This window comes from Bos taurus, chromosome 23 (genome assembly GCF_002263795.3).
Source record: "Bos taurus isolate L1 Dominette 01449 registration number 42190680 breed Hereford chromosome 23, ARS-UCD2.0, whole genome shotgun sequence".
Classification (NCBI taxonomy): domain Eukaryota; kingdom Metazoa; phylum Chordata; class Mammalia; order Artiodactyla; family Bovidae; genus Bos; species Bos taurus.
In genome coordinates this window covers 14,276,375-14,300,636 of record NC_037350.1, presented here as the reverse complement: position 1 = coordinate 14,300,636, position 24,262 = coordinate 14,276,375, and the positions used below count along the sequence as shown (strand labels likewise).

General features: G+C 43.6%; 1 long non-coding RNA gene across 1 annotated transcript; it reads right to left on the bottom strand.

The window, feature by feature from the left end:
- Positions 1-12,274: 12,274 nt before the first annotated feature.
- LOC100847495 (uncharacterized) lies at positions 12,275-13,794 on the bottom strand. Its single transcript, XR_139656.6, has 3 exons — positions 13,606-13,794; positions 13,349-13,418; positions 12,275-12,890 (listed from the first exon to the last, which is right to left on the bottom strand). It is a non-coding gene; the product is annotated as an uncharacterized lncRNA (long non-coding RNA).
- Positions 13,795-24,262: the final 10,468 nt, after the last annotated feature.

The window sequence follows — 24,262 nt, the reverse complement described above, 5'->3', positions numbered from 1 at the left end:
ACTGGTGAGAGGAGACAGAGGACTTGTGGCCAGTGTGGGGGAAGGCATCTGGAAGCATCTGGAGGGTCTTCCCCAGCATCTCTGTCTCTCTTGGCCCCTGTCTGTCCCAGGTCTCACCTCACTGCCAACACACTACCTCTCCCCACCTCATTCCTTTCTCTCCCAAACCTCCACCACAGAGTTCTAGCCTCCGTCTCCCACTCTCCCTCCTTCTGCCACTTGCCGACCACGCAGCCTACAACGCATACAGGTGAGTCCATTTGGGGCTGAAACGTTCTGATGGGCTCAGGCCTGGAGCTGCGCTGGTGGCCTCCCAGCCCCGCCCAGAACACACAGGCAGAGGGCGGGGAACTGTCTATGCAGGACTGCCTTCTGGCTCCCGCCCAGGAGCCTCCAGACCCCATGCCTTCCTCCTTCCCTGCCCCCTCCTCTCTCTCCTCACCTTCCCTCCTCTCTCCTGTCTTCATTCCTTTTCTGCTGGTGCCTCTCTGCCTTCCCCCAGTCCCTTTCTGGGCCTGACCAGGTCATCAACAGACCGGGCCGGGCTCTTCCTGAGACCACAAGCTCACTTCCACTCCCAGCGCTGGAGCACAAGCTTTCTGCAGTCATGGGAGACCTCCAGCCTCGGTGGCGTGAAAGAAAAATCTCCCCCACCCTCCCTTTCTCTGCCCCACTTTCCTCCTCTCCTTTTTCCCTCTGCACTTTCTCACTCAGCCTTTTCTAAATGTAGCCATTGAGGAGGTGACCCCAAGTGCCACTCTCTTTTTGCCTTTGGGTTCAGACGCCTAGAGGAAAAGGGGTAGGCTTGGGAAGCGAGGGGAACCAGCTGTCTGTCCTCGTCGGCGGCTCCAAGCTCTGTCGTGACATGATATGTTTCTAGCACTTGTGTTTGTCAGGTTTGGAAAGCGACATCCCTGTGGGCAGAATACAAATGCCAACCTTCTCCTTTGCTAAAAAAAAAAAAGTGTACAGTAAAATGTACAGTTTTAAAAACAACTAACCACACTTCTTCGGAGAGACAAAAAAAAAAAAGAACATTCCTGTGTCTGTGAAGTCTGCTGTTTATTTCTCTGGAAACTCTGTGGTTTTCTGAAGGTGGCCTTGAGATGGCATTTTTATCACACCTGTGTCTGGTTCTGCCTGGTGAGAGCCTGCTTCCTGCCAAGTTCACATATAAGACGGGAGCCTTCAGAACTAAGAGAGAATGGGCCCGCCCTCCTGGAGTAAAGGTCAGTAGAGGGTCTGGAATGAAGCTCCAGGCGAAGAAGCAATAGTTCAGTCTGTCCAGGCTACCTACCACCTGACAGCTCTGTCCTCTCACCTTCAGCCCCGTTTCCTTTTTCCTGGACAGTGGCCACCACCACACGTGGCCACTAGGGGCGCCAGAGTGCCTTCCACCCACTCTGTGCCCAAGATGGCATTTTTTTTTCAAAAAGGTCTTTTTTTTTTTAATTTTACTTTATTTTTAAACTTTACAATATTGTATTGGTTTTGTCAAATATCAAAATGAATCTGCCACAGGTATACATGGGAAGCAGGAAAACAAGGTGGAGCTAGGGGTAAAGAACCCGCCGGCCAATGCAGGAGACACAAGAGACTCAGGTTTGATCCCTGGGTCGGGAAGATCTCCTGGAAGAGGGCATGGCAACCCACTCTAGTATTCTTGCCAGGAGAATCCCCATGGACAGAGGAGCCTGGCGGGCTACAGTCCACAGGGCCACAAAGAGTCTGCAACTGAAGTGACTGAGCATACATGCACGCAAGACAACAAACCAAAGCACAGACCCACGGTAGAGAAACAAATGAGCTTCTGGAACACAGCTTCCCAACCCTATCTTCCTCTAGTGTCTAGGTCAGCACTGTCTAAGAGGTATAAAGTCTGTGCTGCCCTGTAATTTTAAATTTTCTAGAAGGCCATTAAATCAAGTATAGAGAACCAGGTGAAGTTAATATATAGTTTATTTAACCCAATATATTAAAACTATTTTTATTTCAACATATAATCACTACAGAATTATTAATAAGATATTGTACCCTTTTTCTGTACATGGTGTCGGGAATCTGATGTGTGTTTCACACGGCACATCTCAGTTCAGACTAACTGGCTTTAAAGGGCTTGAGAACTGCACGGAGCTCATATAGCCAGCTCTACATGTACAGCCACTGACTTGCAAGCTCAGTTTCTGGAAGGGGAAGGAAGCTAACAGTTACTGAGCTCCTACAGTTCTAGGTCCTGTGCTGCTGCTTCAGCTGCACATATCACTAAACCCTCACGGCAGCCTCTCAAGGTAAATACTATTATGCCAGTCTTTCAGATGAAGGGCTGAGGCTCAGCGGGGTTAAGTAACTTGCACAAGGTCACACAGTAAGTCTGGCTGCAAACCCTTAGCTCTTCCCATGACATCACACTACCTCCCCCACTCTTTCTTCCTCCCTTCAACTCATTAGCTTCAGACAGTATTTTGTCCTGGCTGAAGTAGTCAAATTTATAGTCTGATCTGAAAGCCCTTGGTTTGGTCTCAAGGACTAAAATTCTCAGAATGTTGACTCAAGGTCCTCTTGGTTAAGTGACTTCTTCTGACCCCATGTTAGTCTTTTTGGCCTTTTTTGGCTTGTATACATTCCTACTCTGGCCAGGAAAATCCACCCAGGCTTCACATGGTCCTGCCCAGACCTTACCATTCCTCCTCCTGGCCTGGTGACCTCTAGAGGTCCCTTGTTTAATAGTTTTCCACCTCCAGCCTCATCTGGTCCTCTCTGCCCTGAAAGCCTATACCTTTGTCTCCTAGAGACAGAAAACCTCACAATAGCGCACTCCAAAGACCAAACCCATCTTCCTGTCTCTTCCTAATTCAAAAACCTCTAACTGAAGAGGTGTTTGCCTACCAGATCCTCTTTCCTGATAGACAGAAGGCTTTAGCTCTCTGATCTCTTGCAGAAGAGAGGTGGCTGATACACTCTGAGCCTGTCTGAATTATTAATCTTTCTGGCAAGACTTCAACCCTCTCCCCCAAGTTCAGTCAACAAATTGATACAGTCCACAGATTCTCCTCAAAGGAGATTTTTATTTTGCCATGATTACAGCACTAAAATTCCAAAAGAACTTAGACTTGCTTTTTTTTTTTTTAAGTGATATCATTTCTAACCAGGTAAGAGGAAGGTCACTGTCTCAGATGTCCCCCTTCCCACATGGGTAGTAACTTTTCTCCCAGAGTCTGTGGGTATCGATTTTTTGTAAATACAGGCTGAGTACTTCTGTGTCTTCTGTTGTCTGTTCTCAGTGTTTGCAGTAAAGGTCTCAGGGCTTCAGTAAACTGGGTGGGGCTTCCTCTGTTTTTGCAGCAATGGGGATTTCTGCAAACTGCTGCTGGTGAAATAGACACAGTTATCCAAACGAAAGGGCTTCCCTGGTGGCTCAGACGGTAAAGAATTTGCCTGCAATGCAGGAAACCCAGGTTTGATTCCTGGGTAGGGAAAATCCCTTGGGAGGGGAATGGCTATTCAGTCAAGTATTCTTGTCTGAAGAATTCCATGGACAGAGGAGCCAGGTGGGCTATAGTCCATGGGGTTGCCAAGAGTCGGACATGACTGAGCGACTAAGCATGCATGCATCCGAAAAAAAAGACTGTTGATAAAGAGCAGGCAAAATCTGAACACATAGTTTTGCACATCACGCTTAGATTCCCCAGACCTGTGTGATGCAGTTGGCGGCAGGAAAAGTTTGCTGTGAAAAGAAGGCTTCTCACAGGTAAACAACTGAGGTTTCTACCTTTGAATAATAAAATCAGACCCCTACATGGATTGCTCCGCAAACATCTCAAAGGAACACTACCCCCTTCTCAGTCTAAAAATATCTATTTGTGTTTTCAGCCTTTAAACCAAAGATCTTAGATTCTCAGCTTTCATTTTCTTATTTCAAGTTCCCAAGCTCACAGCAGTGAATGTTTACAAGGCTCATAGGTTTCCCTTCCCTGCAGCCTCTAGCAGAGGGAAATTAATACGTTTCCCAACAGACCAAAGAGGGAAGCTGACCTTTCCCTCTCCAGCTATCCTGTGATCCCCAGAAGGGCCATCCAGCGTCTTCGGACAAGTGCAGCGGTCTTGTCCCATGATCTTATTTGGGACAATGTTTGACATCTTTCTTCTGCTCACTGACTCCGGGGAAATGGACCCAGATTGCAGGCTCTAGTCTGGTTATTGTTCTGCTTTGTTGGGATAAGGATCTTCTGATCCTTTTAGCCAACAGTTGAGTGTACTCCTGGTGAAGCACAGCCAGCATTCTCTCCACCACTGAGTGCTGGAGTCTCTCTGGGGCTGCGCTGAGGAAGATCTCACTATCCAGGCCCTTCCTGGGATGTCAGTGAAGCCTGCAGTTACTTACCTGGCTTCCTGTTGATGAGAGGGTGAATCTGGAATTTCACCCATCTCCATGGGATCCCCAAGCCTGTCTGGTCCACAGCCAGTCAGCCTACTGACCAACCTCCCACGGCCCTGGGCCCCTCCGTCCAGGCTGCCCATCTGGGGGTGATGATGAGCACACCCCCTCTTCTTCTGTCACCTCCTCTGTAACATGTGTTCATTGGTGCTTTCTGGCACATCCAGCAGCGATATAAATCCAGCATTTATATGTCTTTCCTGGGTGAATGTCTTTCCTTTGAATCCCCAGTGCTGTATCTGAGGTGTCCTCAGTTCCCCAAACCATGGTTACATGTATCAGCTGACCTTTCTGTGGCCAATCCCACTTTCCCATGAGACAAAACCTCAGAGCCCCACACCTGTCCCCTCCATCTCTGACTTGGCATGTCCTGGTAACAAGCAAGTATCTTGTTCACCATTTGAGAAGGAATATTGCCAAGAAGAAGAGAATTAAGCCTTCAGTTACATCCAGTAATCTTGAATGTTACCCTCCTGGGTTTCCTATCATACCCTTTCCACACATTCCTTGGGGGATCTCTCGAGGATAATATTCTGCCTGTCTACCAGGGATTGGCTGGTTGCCTTAACTACCCTAATTATGGGAAAGTTCTCATCCATTCATAGGTTGACACAAGCTTGGTATTTTCCAAGTTGACGTTGAACTGCAAGATTACATTGATAATAGCTGACATTCATTGAATTTCCTATGTGCTGTGCACTGTTCTAAGAGCTTCCTATAGATTGTCTCAATTTGTCATCAAAACAATCCAATCAAGTGGGTTACTATTATCATCCCCACTGGGGAAGCTAAGGTAGAGAGGGGTTAAATAACTTGCCCAAGGTCACACAGCTAGTGAGTGGCAGAGCTGGGTAAACATTCAATAAATTGATTTACACTGAAGTTACCTACAGAACTGCAGAGACCATTAGAGATGCAGAGCTTGCTGGGTTTTAGGTCGGAGCTTGAATCTTGGTATGTGAACCTTGAACTGGAGAAAATGAACCAGAAGAAAAAGTGAGAGAGTTGGAGCAATCAGCACTAGGTGCTTTCAGCAAGCATCTGCGGACCTACTGCATGCCGAGCACTCTCTAGCGTGGAGAGAAATCAAAATAAAAGTGAAGGACACGGGGCACACACTGGAGGGGCACACTTCCCCAAGGGGCAGGGTTAAGCTGGTTTCCAGGTCTCTGGTTTTACAGAGATGGCCTATTTTCACTCCTTAAAGATAACCTATAGATCTACTACCCAGGAGGAGACGTATGGGTGGATGGATTGGCCTCAAGCCCACACGGCACCTCTGACTGGAAGAATTCACTAGATTTTAAGTTTCAAAGGGACCAGCGTGGTGACGTGACCAGCTTTGGGTCAAAGGGACCCAGGCAGGACTAGACTCCTGTACCAGACAAGCAGGGGCAGAAGGATGACAACTGTGGCAATCCCAGGAGCTTCTGAGGTGGCTGGGAGGAGGCCTGGAAGAGGGCAGATGGACAGCTGCGAAGAACTGGAGGGTCCTGAATAGCCTGAGGCAGGAGCACCTGCTCCTCGAGGAGGAGGGGCATCCAGCGTGAGAAGCTGGTTTCAGAGTCTGTTTTTTGGCCTGAGTTTTCTTTCTTATAAAGTAACAGTGGTAAGTATCATCTCTGGTAAGTACGCCTGAGGAGTTACCATTTATATAGATCACACTTCAGGTTGGGAAAGGCAGAGTGATAACGGTCATTATTATTAATGATATGCATCATTGAAAACATTATTATAATTTACAGCATATTAGCAATAATATTAGGGATCTCAGGCTCACAGAATCTCAGGGCTCACAGAGCTATTAGAGGTCATCCACGCTAGCCTCCCTCAATGGGCATTAGAATCACCTGTTCAATATCCATGAAAACTATTAGTAATCTTATTACCAGTAAGCTCACGCATGATGAATTTCAGAATTCACCCCAGACAAGGAGCGGCTCCCTGTACTCCAGTCAGACCAGTGCTTCCTGGTGGGCCCTTGCAGAGCCATCATTCCTTCCTTCCCAAGAAATCCAGAGCCCAGAGAGAAAGTAGCTCGCAGAGACTGCTGTGGCCCAGCAATGGTAGGAAACAGCTATAGAGCCACAGTCCTGCAGGGAGAATCTCCCCTGGGTGCAGTCAGTGGCGGGGAGGAGCTGTTGTTTCCTTGCTGAATCAACCCTGGTCATGCCATTGAGAGAAGGAAGGAGGCAGGAAAGGAGCAGAAAGTACATGGTAGCCTCTGCAGTCCCTGATGTCCCTTTAATTTCTGAGCACCACTGTCCCAGCAGTTAGAAGGACCTGGAAGATTCCAGACCTCTTCCATAGGTTCCCTCACTCATCGATTCCCCAATCCCTGCTCCCCCTTCACCCTTGTCCCAGGTCTGACATGATGATGAAAATCAAACCATCAGGGCTCTGGAATGACAAGTGCTGCCACTAAAAACCTCCCACTGACTTTTCCTTATTCCTTTGGGTGAAAAGACCCTTCTACAAGGTAAATACTTACAGGAAGACGCTGTCAGGTGCCAGGTAAACAGGGAGAGGCTGGCTCTGTTCAAGAAAGTAGAGGGGCCAGAGGGTCCCCTTTGGAGTCAGGTGATGAGTACTCCCAAGGGGTGATGGGATGACCCCAGGCAGCCCTCTCCCCAGCCCTCTCTGCCTCTCCTTAACATCGTTTCCTGTAGCAAAAACATACATCTGCTTGAGGTGGAAAGATCATAATTGGCTCCCAGTTTGGTTTTTACTTCTGAAACATCACACTAGTCCCAGCTTGAATGAAGAAAGAATGTTAGAGAAACATTTCACCCACTCTGGAGGTAGAGGGGGCTGGCTGGAGTGTGCACAGCTGGACAGGTCCCTTGCGAGAGCTGCCAGCACAGTTGCTTCAGGAAGGGCAACGGGACACGATACTGGGGATCAGTGACCCCCACAAGACCAAGAGCTTGGCTTCCATGTCAAAAAATAAATGGAGACAACTGTGAGTCACCCTAGAGGTCTGGGAGGAGGCAGGGAGTACCGCAACAGCAATCAAGGGGCCTCATTCTTCCTATATCTTCACACTTTTAAGCCTTCTGTTGAGATTCTACCTTCTGAGGAATCCTTCAAACGGCTGTAGGTTAATTCAGCCCTGCCCTGCTAGGGAAGCAGAGGCTGGGACTTTCCCTGGGACTTTTCTGTTGAGTTCTAGGGCCTTCTGTCCTCCGTGAGATTTATGGGGAAATGGGGTCTGTGCCAGGCATGATAAAATCCCCTTGCCTGAGCTGCCTCCATCTTTGGTTTGGAGTAAAATACAAGACAGAGCGGGCCTGGGCAAGAGTATCCAAGTCTACCCAGGAGGAATAAATGGCAACCCACTCCAGTATTCTTGCCTGGAAAAAAACCCCATGGACAGAGGAGCCTCGTGGGCTATAGTCCGTGGAGTTGTAAAGAGTTGCACACGACTGAGCACTCACTCACACCATGGCTTCTTTGGTGAGCCGTGTTCTTTTTCAGGTGCCTTGGCTAAGATTTTAAAATCACACACACACACACACACACACTCACACATACACTTCTACACATTTGAGATTTTGATTGGCATTGCACTGAATCTGAAGACCAGATCCAGTGACCTGCCATCGTTGCAATATTGACTCATAACTCAAACATGGTGTCTCACTCCACTAATTTAGGTCTCTGTAATTTCCCCCAATATTTTCCCCACTTTCTGCATAGAGGGCTTGTATATCTTCTGTTAGGTTTATTCCAAGGAATTTGATGTTTTGATATGGTATAAATGGTAAAATTTCAAAATTCCAAAATTCCAAAATTTTCATTTCATACTCTTTAAAAGACTGTTTGCTGTTTAAAATAATAATACTTTCAATGTATCATGGGGTTCATAACATGTTGAAGTAACCTATATAACACGGATAATACAATATTAAGAAAAGATCAATAAAATTATAATTAGGGGAAAAATAAATAAAATTATAATTAAAGAGTATCCAATTCCAGGGGTGGTCAACCAGTGTTCCTTCCCCACATCCAACTTTGTCTGCAGAATGGTGGAGGATGAAATGTAACTAGAGACACTTATGATACATAAAGTCAGCAGCAGAGGTAGAGAGCCTGTGTGGCATCTCACTATCAAAAAACGAATTCTTTCACATGGATTACCATTCCTTCCATTCCTTACCTAAAAACTCCAACTTATACATTACTGCTTTCCCCACTTTACAGATTTTCCAAACTGAGGATGAAAGTTGCCCATTTCCGCCCAAGTTCTTATAGAGCTTATGAAGCAGAGTGGGTCTCAAACTAAATTTTCTGACCCCACAATTGGAGTTCCCTTCACATGATACCCCCGACAATCAGCCATCACAGTGCTGGCTGCCACAACAGGAAGGCAGGCAGCCAGAGGTAGGAAAGACAACCACACAGGCAGGTCTTGGAGAGGCAGGCAAAGGCTACAGGACCCTAGGAAGTTGAGAGATGGGGCTGAGAAGGGCAGCTCTGCAGGAATTCTATGTGGATATGAGGCTTGGCCCTCTGGGGACAGCCCAGATGGGAGAGGGATCATAGACTCTAATCCATCTTGGGATAAGCAAAAAAGAATGGATGTGAGAGGGGTCCAAGCAAGGATGAGCAGGACAGGAATACAGGGCAGGATCGGAAGAGTAGTTGGGAGGACAGCTGTGCAGGTCCAAGGTGTGGATCCAGTCCATCCACCGTCCTCATCTAGAAGAGGGGGAAGGAGCTGGGGTGCACTCCACAAGGAGTACCCTTGAGGGCCCTCTACCTAGTGAAGCCAGGAGGCTAGCAGGGCCCACCAAGGAGTTGGTTGTTTTTAGGATTTGAATGATTGTAAGCTTTGAGGCTCTGATTTCTCAAAGGAACCAGTCTGGCAAAGATTCTTGACCCATGTAGTAAGAGAGTGAAAGTGAAGTCGGTCAGTCATGTCCGACTTTTTGCGACCCCATGGACTGAGGAGCCTGCAGGATCTTCAGTCCATAGGATTTTCCAGGCAAGAATACTGGAGTGGGTTGTCATTAAATCGTGGCTATGTCTGCATCTGCATTTCAAGGTCTACTGAAGGAAGAAAGGGTTGGCTTCTCCATGCTACTGGAGACTTTGGGGCACAGCTGCACCATCAAATCCACTTGCCTCTTCCAGGTCTCCACGAGGGGGTGGCTGGAGACTAGATGAGTAGAGAATGATGGAAGGTGATGAGCCCCAGGCCTTTCAGATTGTTCCAGAATGCACTGACCTGCCACAGCCAGTTTCTGGGAAGAGGGCTGCTGCACAGAAAGATGGAAATCTTTCAGAAAGGTTTATGGAATCTGGGTTGGCCTTGAACCAGCTTGGGGAGGGAGGACTTGGGACTGCCTTCCTTTTGGTTGTGATACACCCTAAATAGGCTAGTTCTTTTCAGAATACAAAGGATTGTCCAAGCAGGAGAGAGGGAACTAGCGTTATTTACCAAACAGTGTGGTAAGCATCTCATATACTTCATGTATTGTTCCTCATAGTCTTCACCCATCCTGGTGACCTAGGGGTTAGATCATCCATTTTCTGAGAAAACAGACACAGAGATGTTAATGACTGGCTGTAGGTCATACAACTAGTTAGGGAGAGGGCTGGAGATTTAATCACTCAATAACTGCAGTTGCCCCCAAAGTAACCTATGCAACAGCTTAACGACATTAGAATTTCAGTGAATTTTCTGGAAGTTGAGCAATGAAGAGGGATTCTGACATTAAAAAGTAGAAGACATGGAGAGATGCACTGAGCAAGTATCTAGTGACTTCTCTGTGCCTCTCCCTTGCTTCTTGAGTCACACTTTGTCCTGAAAAACTAAGCACTAAATAAACCCCATGTCACTGTTTGCGTTTTTTGTTTTCACTTTCTAAAATGTAAGGATTGGAAAGAGGGGAGAAGTAATATAGAGCAATTAGGCAAGCGCGCTGCACACCCCTCCCTTCAAAGGAGTTGGGTCTTTTTCCCATTTCAGAAATGCTCATCTGTAAAATGGCCACAGTATCTCTCTACCTCCAAATCACAGAGCTCTCTACAGCACAAATAACCCATAGGATTTGAGAAGTTACAGATTCATGATGCTGGAGAAGGCAATGGCAACCCACTCCACTACTCTTGCCTGGAAAATCCCATGGACGGAGGAGCCTGGTAGGCTGCAGCCCACGGGGTCGCTACAAGTTGGACATGACTGAGCGACTTCTTTCACTTTTCACTTTCGTGCATTGGAGAAGGAAATGGCAACCCACTCCAGTGTTCTTGCCTGGAGAATCCCAGGGACAGGGGAGCCTGGTGAGCTGCCGTCTATGGGGTCACACAGAGTCGGACACGACTGAAGCAACTTAGCAGCAGCAGATCCATGATGACTGGATCAATGGTAATACTGTTATAGATTTCAGGCCACTAGTGATTATTATCTTTCCCAACATCAGGGTCTTTTCCAATGAGTCAGGTCTTTGCATCACGTGGCCAAAGTATTGGGGTCTCAGCTTCAACATCAGTCCTTCTAATGAACACCCAGGACTGATCTCCTTTAGGATGGACTGGTTGGATCTCTTTGCAGTCCAAGGGACTCTCAAGAGTCTTCTCCAACATCACAGTTCAAAAGCATCAATTCTTCAGCGCTCAGCTTTCTTCACAGTCCAACTCTCACATCCACACATGACTACTGGAAAAACCATAGCCTTGATGGAGAAGGGGACAACAGAGGATGAGATGGTTGGGTGGCATCACTGACTCAATGAACATAAATGAGTAGACTCTGGGAGTTGGTGATGGACAGGGAGGCCTGGTGCGCTGCAGTCCATGGGGTCACAAAGAGTTGGACATGACTGAGTGACTGAACTATTATATGCATATTAGGCCCAGAGTCTAAAGGCTGGAAAGATCTGAGGTTTCCAAAGAAGCCCTCCTCCACTCACCAGTATTCCCACTGGGTGGCGTGATTATACACAGGTCCATACCTTTCATTCCTAAGTGCACCAAGGAACAGACAGATGAAGCATACTTTGTGCTTCAAGGAGCTCCAGGTTTATCCAGACTCCACCATTCCTCCTCTTTAAAAGGTGGCCAGAGCCATTACAGAAGACAACTCCAAGAGTATTCTGTGATCATCACTGACATAGAAAAACACAGAACCAGGGCCCCAGATGGAAAGTCTTAGGGAGGTCTGTTCTCTTGCCGCATCAGTTCTGGTATCCATGGTACACAGGGAAGATAGGCATGGGAGAAAGGCAGAGGCACTGGGCGAGCTCTGAGGCCCCAGGAAGCAGACGCTTGTGGACCAGGACTGCCGCTCCCACCTGAGGGGTCCAGGGATGGGGCCCACACCTCCCAGGTGCACATCACAGGCGCTCTTCCATCCCTGCTCGCATGAGGACAAAGACCCCCTCCTCCACCCTTTTCCCACCACCAATTTGTTCCTTTACAATTCTCCATTTATCCTCCATCAAGGACTAAAAGAGCAAAGTTCTAAAAATAGCAACTAATAAAATTCTAGGGCCTTAATATGAATCACTGTTTACCTGCTTCCTCTGACCTGACTTTCTGGTGGATAAATTTGTTCCCTTTTAGTTCCTGCCCTATTACAATGCAAATACTCAGAAAACTCTGCCAGGTGTCTAGTAAACCAGGTAATTCCAGGTCCCTAGAGGAGACAGTGATGAGTTTTATTCAAAGGCAGGGGTGGGCAGGCTGGGGTGCCCATTATAACATCCCCTCCACCCACCTCGCATTGCTCATTTCCCTGGGGATGCAAACACGTTCCACCTGGTTTAAGTGGGAAGGATAAAAAGGATCCCTCTGAGTCTTCACTTCTGAATCAGCACACTGAACACAAGCTACAAGTCAAGAAGTAATGACATCTTTATTAAACTTCTCCACATTACCAGTGGTCTGAGGCTTCGGGGGAGCCTGGGTGACTGGCCAGGCCCCTTGAGTCCCACAAGCCTCCTTCATGAAAAGGCAGTTTTTGGGAACAAGATGATGCACAAAAGAGGGAAAATATACCTATATGAAGAGTCAAGTTTCCATGTTGATGGTAAACAGAAAAGCTTTGGGGTTATAGCAGAACTCTGGGACAAACAGGGAAAAGAAGAGTGAAGACGGGAGGGCAGTGGCCCAGACCTCTTAACCAAGGATCTTGGGAACCTTGGCCTTGGAGGGAACCAAAGCCCTTGAAGGTTTGGTTTTCTCCTGTTGCCTGAAGTTCAAGTCTCCTTCCTGAAGGCAAAGTACTGGATATCTGGAGGGAAGGCTTATGGGTGTGAACAAAAGTCCCAGGTCCTACCAGCAGCTCTTTTTCCAGATGGCTAATGCCACAGCAACGGCTGGGAAGGAAGAACTGGAGAAGTCCACTGGGGCAGGGACCCAGGAAGGGTGCTTCCTAGTTCCTAGAAGATGACAGGGTGGACAAAGGAACTGGCTCCATGCTCTGTTATGGCTTGACTGACCCATCCTGTGGGAGGAAAAAGGCAGAAACCTCGTACATAGAGAAGACAGCAGCTGCGGGGAGGGCAGCAGGAAGAACAGAGTTAAAACCCCAATAAGGAATTTGCAGCACATCTGTATTTCAAAGACACTGATAATAATAATAATAATCACTCCAGCTCTCACGGTGATTCAATGAGCATTATGATTTTTGTCACTTTCCAGGTGAGAACACACACTCATGAAAGGGTCAGTAAATTTTCCACGATCACACAGAGCTCGTAGGGGCATCTTTGGACTTGAAACTGATCCCGGACCTCCCACCCCTCAACCCCCAGATCTCCAGTTCATCCACCCCAACCCTTCACCAATCACAGCAGAGAGGGCGGTGATAGATGAGACTACGAAGTTAGGAAAGATACCCGCAATCCCGGAAAGGGAGGCCGGGGAAAAGCCCGGGGCGCACAGCGATGGGCCGGCACATACCTGTCCTCGGAGTCCCAGTGTCTTTCAGGACATTCGAGTGGCTCTCCTCCTTGGGATGGAAGAATGGAATCTTCCCACAAGAGAGACACAGAGGTAAAGGGAGAAAAGAGCGGAGAAATGCTCGGATGAGCCCCGAGGCGAGGGGGAAGGGGCTTGTGAAGGACTTGGGGGCCCATCTCCAACCACCGCCCATCTCCTGGCGGGACCGGGAGCACAAAACCCCTTGCACCCCTCCCTCCACAACGTCTACAACCAACCGGCGGTGAGGGACGGGGCGCTCAGTTCTCCACATCCTGGGCCTCAGGGGTTTTCCTGAATCCTTATAGCAGTTCTCATCTTCCTGAAAGGGGAGATCCCCATAAGCCCGTTCTCCAACTAAGTCAGCTTCATGCCACCTTAGAGAAAAATGAGCGAGGTGCCGCTGGAACTTAACGGATCCCAACGACTTTTTCAGGGGCCGTTGGACACGCCCACCGCCCCGCCCTCTCACCAAGCCTCCTCCAATCAGAGGCCTCCCTCCCTCTCTGCTCCTTCCGCCCCGCTGTTGTGCAGGAGGCAGTGCGGGGGAGGGGCTCTGCCCCTGCCAGAACGTTCCACAGCCTCTGAGGAATTTCCCTAGTGGCTCATGCGGTAGAGTCTGCCTGCAGTGCAGGAGACCAGGGTTCGATCCCTGGGTAGGGAAGAGCCCCTGAAGGAGGAAATGGCAACCCACTCCAGTATCCTTGCCAGGAAAATTCCATGGACGGAGGAGCCTGGCAGGCTACAGTCCACGGGGTCTCAAAGAGTCGGACACGACTGGGCAACTTCACTTCAGACCAGCTGTCCCAAGGCAAGAGTGTAAGGAAAGAAACCTGCTGGACTCCGTGTAGTTTGGGGGCTTCTGGGAAACGTCTGTGTCTTGGATGAGCCAAGCACTGTGGGAAGGAGGTGGAGGTGTGGGGTGAGGGCAGCAGAAGGGGAGGTAGGAGAGGGACTGTGAGCCCCCAGAACCTTCCAGGATATAGATAAGCTACAGTCTGGCCTCTGAGAGCAGTGGCCCGCGCTTTATAGTTAGCAGACCAGCAAACCACACTGATGATGATGTGGTGCCTCTGATCCCAGAGTCCTCACTTCTATTTTACCTCAGAGAAAAGCACCATCCAGAAGGCCCTGAGGTTGAGGCCTCGTGAGGGTTAGGGGCAGAGGTGGCGTTCAGATCCTGCTAATGACAACTTTCGACCTCCTCCCACCAACCAAGGCCCTGTCACAATAAACGAAGCTTTAACCAGTCTCAGCCAGCTTTGGGGACCCAGAGTCTTCTAGGACTAGTTGCCATTATTCCCTGCCTCCTTGTATCCCTGCAGCAGGACCTGGGGAACCCGGGTCCTTAATCAGAGTCATGGTTTCAAGCCAATGGGAGAGGGTTGCTGAGCAGATGAGGAGGCCTCTGACTTCCTAGAGAAGAGGCCCATGTGTTACTATTTGGGGCTTCCCTCGTGGCTCAGACGGTGAAAAATCTTCCTGCAATGCAGGAGACCGTTTTTATTGGGCACTTATTTTGAAAGACTCAGTCCTGAAAAGTTCAAAATAGGTCATTGTATTTGAGCATCTCATATTAATTATTTAAAAATTGAAATAAGGAGTTCTCTAGTAGTCTAGTGGTTAGGATTCCATGCTTTAACTGCAGAGGTCAGGGTTCAGCCCTGGTGGGGGAACTGAGATCCCATTAAAAAAATTGAAGTAGAATTCACATAACATAAGATTTATCATTTTAACCATTTTTTAAGTGTATGATTCAGTGGCTTATAGTACATTCACAGTACTGTCCAATCATTCCCACTACTTATTAATAATTCCAGGACATTTTTTATACATCTCCACCTCCAGGAATTCCACACACATTAAGCAGTTCATCCCCATTCTCACCTCCTGTTAGCCTCTGGCAACCTCGCATCAGCTTTCTACTTTGATGGATTTGGCTATTCTAGACTTTCTATGTAAGTGAAATCACAAGGTATATAACTTTGTGTCTGGCTTTTTAAATTATTATTAATACTTAGCATAGTATTTTCAAGATTTATCCATGTTGTAGCATGTATCACTACTTCCTTCTGTCTAAGGCTAAATAATATTCCCCTGCACAGATATACCATATTACATTTATCTGTTTCATGTTGATGGACATTTTGGATTGCTTCCACCTTTTGGTGATGAATAGTTTTGCTGTAACATTTGTGTACATGTTTTTTGTTTGAACCTATTGTTTTCAGTTCTCTCAGATGTATACCAAGGAGTGGAACTACTGGGTCCTAACTGTTTAACTTTTGAGGAGCTGCCATCATGCAGTTGATGTACCATTTTATAGCCTTACCAGCAGTGTACAAGGGTTCCAGTTTCTCTGCATCCTCATCACTTTTTATTTTAAAAAGTTATAGCCATCTGAGTAAGCATGGAGTGGGCATCTCATTGTGGTTTTGATTTGCATTTCCCTTGCTTTTTGTTTTGTGACTTTTCTGCACTAGTTTTGTAAAGTTTGTATCCTTTGTCATATGTGGTCATTAAAGTCTGTTCTGTTCGATTAATGGTCAGCCACCAGCTTCCCTGGTGGCTCAGACGGTAAAGAATCCACCTGCAATGCAGGAGACCTGGGTTCGATCCCTGGGTTGGGACGATCCCCTGGAGGAGGACCTGGCAATGCACTCCAGTATTCTTACCTGGAGAATCACCATGGACAGAAGAGCTTGTCAGGCTACAGTCCATGGGGTCGCAAAGAGTCAAACATGACTGAGCGACTAAGCACACACACAGTGATTCAAGAGAAATTTCCTTATGCCCTTAGAACTAAAAGAAAAAAAAAACATCCCAGTCTTTGCAGATGGACTGTGCGTGTGCGTGTGTGTGTACATGCATTCAGCACTTGGCCAAGCAGATTACAACTTGGCCTAAGCCTTCACTCCTTGCTCCTGCAGAGCCTGAAGTCAGCCAGAGGTAAGAGCCTAGGGCCTTCTCAGGTCTTTTCTGAGCATGTGTCCAGCCGTGAATGTGGGCATGGACTTCTAGATTCCCAGAAAGAGGTGACAGCTTTTCAAAATCCTTATTCCCCAAAGCATCTCCTTCCCTAGCCTTTCCTTCCAAGCTTTCAGGTTATTGTTTTCCCCAACTATTATTCCCAGTTTCCAGAAGCAACTATGTAAGTATGCATGTATGTATGTATGCATACATACATTTGCCTTTAAATGTTTTGAGCAAAGTTTTCCTAGGTAGCTGCTTCAACCCTGGGAATGTTCTTAGGTGAAAATAAGCAAGCCATTTAAGACAGTTCTTCAAGGAACCACCAGGTAGGTTAAAACAAAAACCACATTTGCGAATAAGGCCTGTTCTGCTCCCTCTGGTTACCAGGTACACACTGGGAATGCCAGCCATTGTCTTCAGGCCACTGCAAGCTGGGAAGCAGGAGATGGTATTGTACCATGGTAAGTTAAAATGTCTCAAAGCTGTCTTATCTAGACTTATCTGGTTTTTTCACCTTAATTATTTAATTATTTCCCTGCTTGTGGTAAATTTTGATTTGATTCCAGAGTTCTGAAAAAAGTTGATTCTCATCAGTTTTTGCCAGTTCATTCATTGCCTTTGTGGAAAACAAACTTTTGGAGTTCCTACTTCTCATTTTTTGTGGGTGTCATCTTCCCCATATTCCTTTGAAGTAAGTGCTTATTAGGAGCTAAGTTCTGAGGAAGTTCAGTAACCTGTTCGTGTTGCATGAAGGAACATTAAGAGCCAGGATTTGACTTGTCGGACTTTAGAGCCAATTTTATCCAATTATACATTTATTCTCTAATTCAAGAGTATCTATCTTCCCTCTATGAAATGCTAGGTACATTGTTGTAGAAATAGGATTTCTTCATTGTACACAATAGCAAAGATTCCTATCCCTGAGAACTTGTATTTTTATGGAGAGAGATTCATAATACACAAACTATATATTTGATATTAGAACTTAAGTGTTATGGAATTAAAAAATTGGGATACTTAAGGTACAGAAGGGAATCGTTGCTATAGGAGTGGTATGAATACAATTATTTAACATGTATCTTGTTTTAGTTGCCAATTTATAGAAAAGTCCCAAGGATAGTACATGAATTGCTGTCTATGCATACTTAGATCTATTCATGGTTAACATTTTGCTGTATTTGCTTTATCATTCTGTCTCTCTCTCTCTCATTGAGTAATTTCATCATGCCTGTTTACTCCTTTATAATTATTTTTTTCCTAACAATAAGGAAATTCTGTTGTATGAGCTCAGTATTGTTAACAATCAGGAAAGTTACCATCTATACAATACTAGTATTTAATCAACAATTTATATTCTAATTTCCTCTATTATTCAAGCAGTGTCCTTTACACCAATTATGTTTTCCAGCCCAGGATTCAATTCAGCATAACTATTTGCATTTAGTTGTTCCAAGTGTCTTCAATTTGAAACAGTTCCCTCTTCTTTTATATTTTATTACATGTGGATTGGATTCAGTTAGTGTATTCTTGGCAGAAACTCTGCTTAAGTGAATTTTGTCAGTGAAATACAGAAGAGGGCCATGATGTTGGCTTGTCCCATTATTGATAGTGCTAATGTTCATCACTTCAAAATGTTTTTAAGCCAGATTTAACCATTGTAAAGTTGTTACTTTTTTCTTTTGTAACTAATAAGTAATTTGTTGGAAGATACCTAGAGATGATGTAAATATCTTTTCCCTCATGTTGTTTCAATTTTATTCTTTGAATATGTAAAATATTAACATGATTCTAAATTTCAAACCATATACAATGCATAATCAGTGAATTTTTACTCAATCCCCTACTCTTTCCACCCAGTTCATTTGCATATATGTGTAGAAAGGGGCACTTTTTTTTTTTTTTTAGTGTTCATTTTCTTTATTTGGCTGCACCAGGTAGGAAATGGCAACCTGCTCCAGTATTCTTGCCTGGGGAATCCCATGGACAGAGGAGCCTGGCAAGCTACAGTCCATGGGGTTGAAAAAGACTCAGACACGACTTAGTGACTCAACAACAAAAACAAGGTCTTAATTGTGGCAGACGTGTGGGATCTAGTTCCCTGGTCAGGGTTCGTTCAAACCTGGGCCCCCTGTGTCAAGAGCACAGGGTCTTAGCCACTGAACTACACTTGTCAATCACCCTGGGATTATATTTATTGGTTAGCTTTACTACTGCCCTCTTGTCTGTCTGAGCTATTTATGTATTTAGCTTTATTATTTTCTTTTTCTGGGCTTTTTAGGGGTAATTATTATTTTTATTCTTCTCTTTTGAGCGATATATGTGTTTATGACTGAATTTTCCTCTTATCTATGCGTTAAATATGTCTTGATAGGATATTTAGTGTTTTAATTATTCTTTTATTTTTCCAGAATTCTCTATTTCCTGTTGGCATTTTTGTAATCACCTAAGAATTGTTTAATAAAAGATTGTTTTTCAATTCCAGTCAGAAGGACATATTACAAATATTTTTCGATCTGAAAGTCTTTTCTTAGCAGTTTTATTGAGGTATAATTAACAGAAGAAATCGCATATATTTAAGTACAATTTGATAAGTTCTGACAATTATAAACACCAGGGAAATCATCACCATTACAGTCAAGTTAGTGAGCAATTAAACTCAAGTTTGTGTGTGTCCCTTTGTAATTTCTCTCACCCCTCATTCCTTCAAGCAACCACTGACCTGCTTTGTCACTGTAGATTATTTGGCATTCATAGAATTTTATATAAATGGAATCATAAAGGATGCAGTCTTTTATTATCTGGATTTTTTAATTTAGCATAATTATTTTGATACTCATCCATGTTTTAGTGTTCATTTCTTCTTATTGCAGAACAGAATCAAATTGGAAATATGTACAACAATTTGTTTATCTATCAATATTTATCAGCTGATGATGAGCGCTTGTGTTGTTTCCAGTTTAGTTAAAACAAATAAAGCTGCTCTGAACATTAGTGTAAAATTTGTAAGGACATATGCTTTCATTCTCTTGGATAAATACCTAGGAATAGAATGACTGGATCATATGATGTGTCTATGTTGTAAAAATTGCCAAGTTATTTTCCAAATAGACTGTGGTTTTTATGTTCCCTGGAGAGTATATGAGAGTTTCAGTTTCTCCACGTTCTCACCAACACTTAGCACAGTTTGTTTTGTTTTTAATTTTAGCCATTATATAATGTGTGTAGTAGTATCTTGTTTTGGTTTTAATTTGCATTTCTTTAATGACTGCTGATGGTGAGTATCTTTTAAGGTGCTTTTTTGCCATCCGTGTATCTTCTTTGGTGGAGTGTCCAAGTTACTTGCCCATTTTCTTATAGATTTGTATGGTTTACGTTTTGAGAGATTTTATATATTCTGTATATAAATTCTTTGTCAGGAATAGAATTCACAAGTATTTATTCTGATGTGTAGCTTGTCTTTTCATTCTCTTAGGAATATAAGAACAGATGTTTTTAATTCTGATGAAGTTCAATTTATAAATTTGTTCTCTTATGGGTCATGGTTTTGACATCATATGTGAAAAATCTTTGCCTCACCAAAGGTTGCAAATGCTTTCTCCTATGTTTTCTTTAGAAGCATTTTGCTTTTAGATTTCACATTTAGTTATACAACGTATTTTTAAGTTAACTCTCATCTATGATGCAAGGTATGGACAGAAAATTATTATTTTTTGCATATCGATATCCATTGTTCCAAGACCATTTGTTGAAAAGGCTATTCCTTCTCCACTTAATTGTTATATGCATCTTTGTCAAAAGTAATTTGTTCACATATATGTGGGCTTATCTCTAGACTTTCTGTTCTGTTCCACTGACCTATTTGCCTATTCTTATACCAGTGCTGGGCTTCCCAGGTAGCTCAGTGGGTAAAGAGTCCTCCTGCAACACAGGAGACCCAGGTTCGATCCCTGGTTTGGGAAGATCCCCTGGAGGAGGGCATGGCAACCCGCTCCAGTATTCTTGCCTGGAGAATCCCACCAACAGAGGAGCCTGGTGGGCTACAGTCCATAGTCTCACAAAGAGTGGGACACAACTAAAGCAGCTGAGCATACAAGCACGCATAACAATGCTACATTGTCTTCAACTTTATAATAAGTCTTGAAATCAGGTAGCATTAATCTACCAACTTTATCCTTCTTTTCAAAAGTTGTTTTGGCTATTCTGGGTTCTTTAGTTCCCATGTGATATAGGAAGTCAGCCTGTGAATTCTGACCAAAAAAAACCCCAAAACACTGTTGACATTTGGATTAGAATTGCTTTGAGTCTAATGGTAAATTTGAGAATTCACATTTTAACAATATTGAGTCTTCTAAATTATGAACATAACATATCTCTTTATTTACTCATGTCTGTTTTAATTTGCAGTGATTTATAGGCTTCAGTATACAGGTCTTGGTCATCTTTTGTCAAACTTATTTCTAAGTATTTCACATTTTGAATACCATTGTAAATGGTATTGATTTAATTTCAATTTTCTATTGTTCGTTACTAATATATAGAGATAAAATTGATTTTTTCTACTTCCTTGTGTCATACAAACTTGCTAAACTCACTTATTCTAGTAACTATTTTTGTGGATTCCATAGAATTTCTACATAGAAAATAATGTAGAAATCTTCTACAAATACAGACAGTTTTATTTTTTCCTTTGTAATCTGGATGCTTTTTTTCTCTTTGCCTTATTGCTCTGGCTAGAACCTTCAAGTACAGAGAAGGCAATGGCAACTCACTCCAGTACTCTTGCCTGGAAAATCCCATGGACAGAGGAGCCTGGTGGGCTGCAGTCCATGGGGTCGTTAAGAGTCAGACACAACTGAGCGACTTCACTTTCACTTCTCACTTTCATGCATTGGAGAAGGAAATGGCAACCCACTCTAGTGTTCTTGCCTGGAGAATCCCAGGGGCGGGGGAGCCTAGTGGGCTGCCATCTATGGGGTCACACAGAGTTGGACACGACTGAAGCGACTTAGCAGCAGCAGCAGCAGCAGCAGAACTTTCAAGAAGAAAAATAACCTGAGTTATTTTAAAATTTTAACTTCTAATTAGAAACCTTCAAATAAAAATCCTTTCATCCCAAGTAGCTTCACTGGTGAATCCTGTTGACACTCGGGGAGGAAATAATAGCAATTCAACAGCAACTTTTCCAGAACATTAGAAAGAAGGGTGTATTACCCAACTTATTTTATGAGGCCAGTATAACCTTGATAAAAATAAGCAAGGACATTATAAGAGAGCAAAACTAAAGACTAATATCTGTTGGGTTTCCCTGGTCATCCAGTGGTTAAGATTCTGTGCTTTCAGTGCAGAGGGCATAGGTTCAAACTCTGGTTAGGAAAGATCACACATGTTGCATGATGCAGTCAAAAAGTGAGGGAAAATAAAAGACTAATATCTGTCATAAAAACAGATGCAAAAATTATTATTAATATTTTAACTCAAACTCATCAAAATATTAAAAAGATAATGTGTTATGACCAAGTGGGATTTATCCCAGGAATTCAAGTCTGGTTTAACATTTTAAAAAAACAATGTAATTTACCATATTAAGAAACTAAAAGGTAAAAGTTATATGATCATCTTTGTGGATTCAGAAAATCACTTGAAAAAAGTCAAACATCCATTCCTGATAAAAACTCTAAGCAAAGTAAGAAGAGAAAAAGACTTCCATAACCTGATAAAGAATACCATTGGAAAACTTACAAACATAATCACACTTAAAAGTGAAAAACTAAATACTTTCCCATGAAAAGAAGGAAAGAAGATAAGGAAGTTGGTCTTATCATTTCTCATTCCTTTACCTTAACTTCTTTGTGTCTTTGTATTTAAAGTGAGTTTTGTGTAGGCAGCAATACTGGGGATTGCTTTTTTATCCATTTTAACGATCTCTGCCTCTTTATTGTTTACAGGTAATGTGGTTATTGATATAGTTAGGTTTAAGTACATCATCTTGCAATCTGTTCTGTTTTTCCCCATAAACTTTATTTTTACTTTCTTCTTTTCTTGCTCTCTTTTTAATTATTTGAATTTTTACTCCCATTTTTCTATCCTTCAGTGGCATGTGGTTTATAATTCTTTGTTTTGCTATTTTAGTGGTTGTTTTAGGATTTATAGTATGCATCATTACCTCACCACAACCTATCTTCAAATGATTTTATATTACATCATATATATTATAAATCTCTCAATAGCATATTTCCGTTTATCTACTTGAAGGTTTTATGATATCTCTGTCACAGAGTTCACTTTTACACATATTATAAACTCTACAATGTTTTCTTAAAACTGATTATCTTTCAAAGGGATTTAAATAATAAATACATCTTATTATTTATCCATATAGCAACCATTTTCAGTGTTCTTCAATTTTTTGTGTAATTTGTATTTCCATCTGGTATTCTTTTCTTCAGCCTGAAGGACTTCTTTCAGCAAATCTTGCAGTGTGGTCCCGCAGGGCGTGAATTCTTCATTTGCATTAGTTTTCAAAAGATACTTTCACTGGGTATTGAATTCTAGGTTGACATTTAACTTCTTTCAGTATTTTGAAGATTCTGCTTCAAGTCTTGCTTGTATTGTTTTTGACTTTTATCTGGTGGGTTTTAAACTTTTCTCTTTACCTTTGGTTTTTGAGTAAATTTGTTATGATTTGACTTAGTCTTGTTTCTTTGTGTTTCTTGTGCTTGAGGTTTGTTGACCTTCTTGACTCTGTGGATTAGTATTTTTAATCATATTTTTAATATTTTGAGCCAGTATTTTTTTCAGATTTTTTTGGTCTCTCTCTATCCTGACCTCTGGGGACTCCAATCATAGGTATAATAGGCAGCATGAAGGTGTCCTACAGCTCACTGATGCTCTTTTCATTTTTTTATTATTATGATTTTGCTGAGTGTTTTGTTTTAGGTTGTTTCTATTGCTGTGTCTTAAAAAATTTACTAATCTTCTCTAATGTTTATTCTGTATTAATCCCATGTTAATTCTAACATTTGCTGCCAATTCTGGTTGGTTTTAATTGATTTTTTCTCTTCATTGTGGGTTATATTTTCCTGCTTATTTGTACATCAGGTAATTTTTATTATATGCTAGACATTAGGAATTTTAATTTATTGTGTTTTGGATATTTCTGTATTCCTATAAATATTCCTGAGCTTTGTTCTGGGTTTCAGTTAAGTTACTTGGAAAAAGTTCAGTCCTTTCAGGTCTTAGTTTAAAGATTTGTCAGATAGAGCCATTGCAGTGTTTAGTCTAGGGCTAATTATTCCCCACCTTTGAGGCAAGATCCTTCTGAGTACACTATATAATTTACATGAAATTATCTTATGGGGTTTTCCAGTTCAGCTAGCTAGACCAGACACTACTCTTCGTTCTTTGAGAATATCTGGCAGTGTTTCTTTTTATCATTTTAGGAGGCTTTGGGCAGTGCTTTTGGTTTGATTGTTTGTGTCAGCCTCCAACCTCTCCCTGGCAAATTCTTATGTTGAAATTCTAGCCCCCAGAGGTGACGGCATTAGTGGGTGGGGCATTTGGGAGGTGCCTAAGTCCTGAGGATCGAACTCTCCTGTCTTAAAAGAGAGGTTCTAGAGAGCTTCCTAGCACCTCCCACCATGTGAGGCTGCAGTGAGAAGTCTGAGACCTGAAGAGGGCTCCCACCAGACCATCCTGGTACCCAGGTCTCAGACTTCCAGCCTCCAGAATTGTAGAAAATAAGCTCCTGTTACGTGCAAGCTTCCCAGTCTTTGGTATTTTGCTACAATGGTCTGACTAGACTAAGGAGTTTCCTCACATGTGTGGGCCGATCAGCATCCTGCTGAATATTTGAGGGGAACTCTCATCGATTGTTCTGTCTCTGGTAGTCTGTCCTATGAACTCTGGCGACCTTGAGCTCCTCGA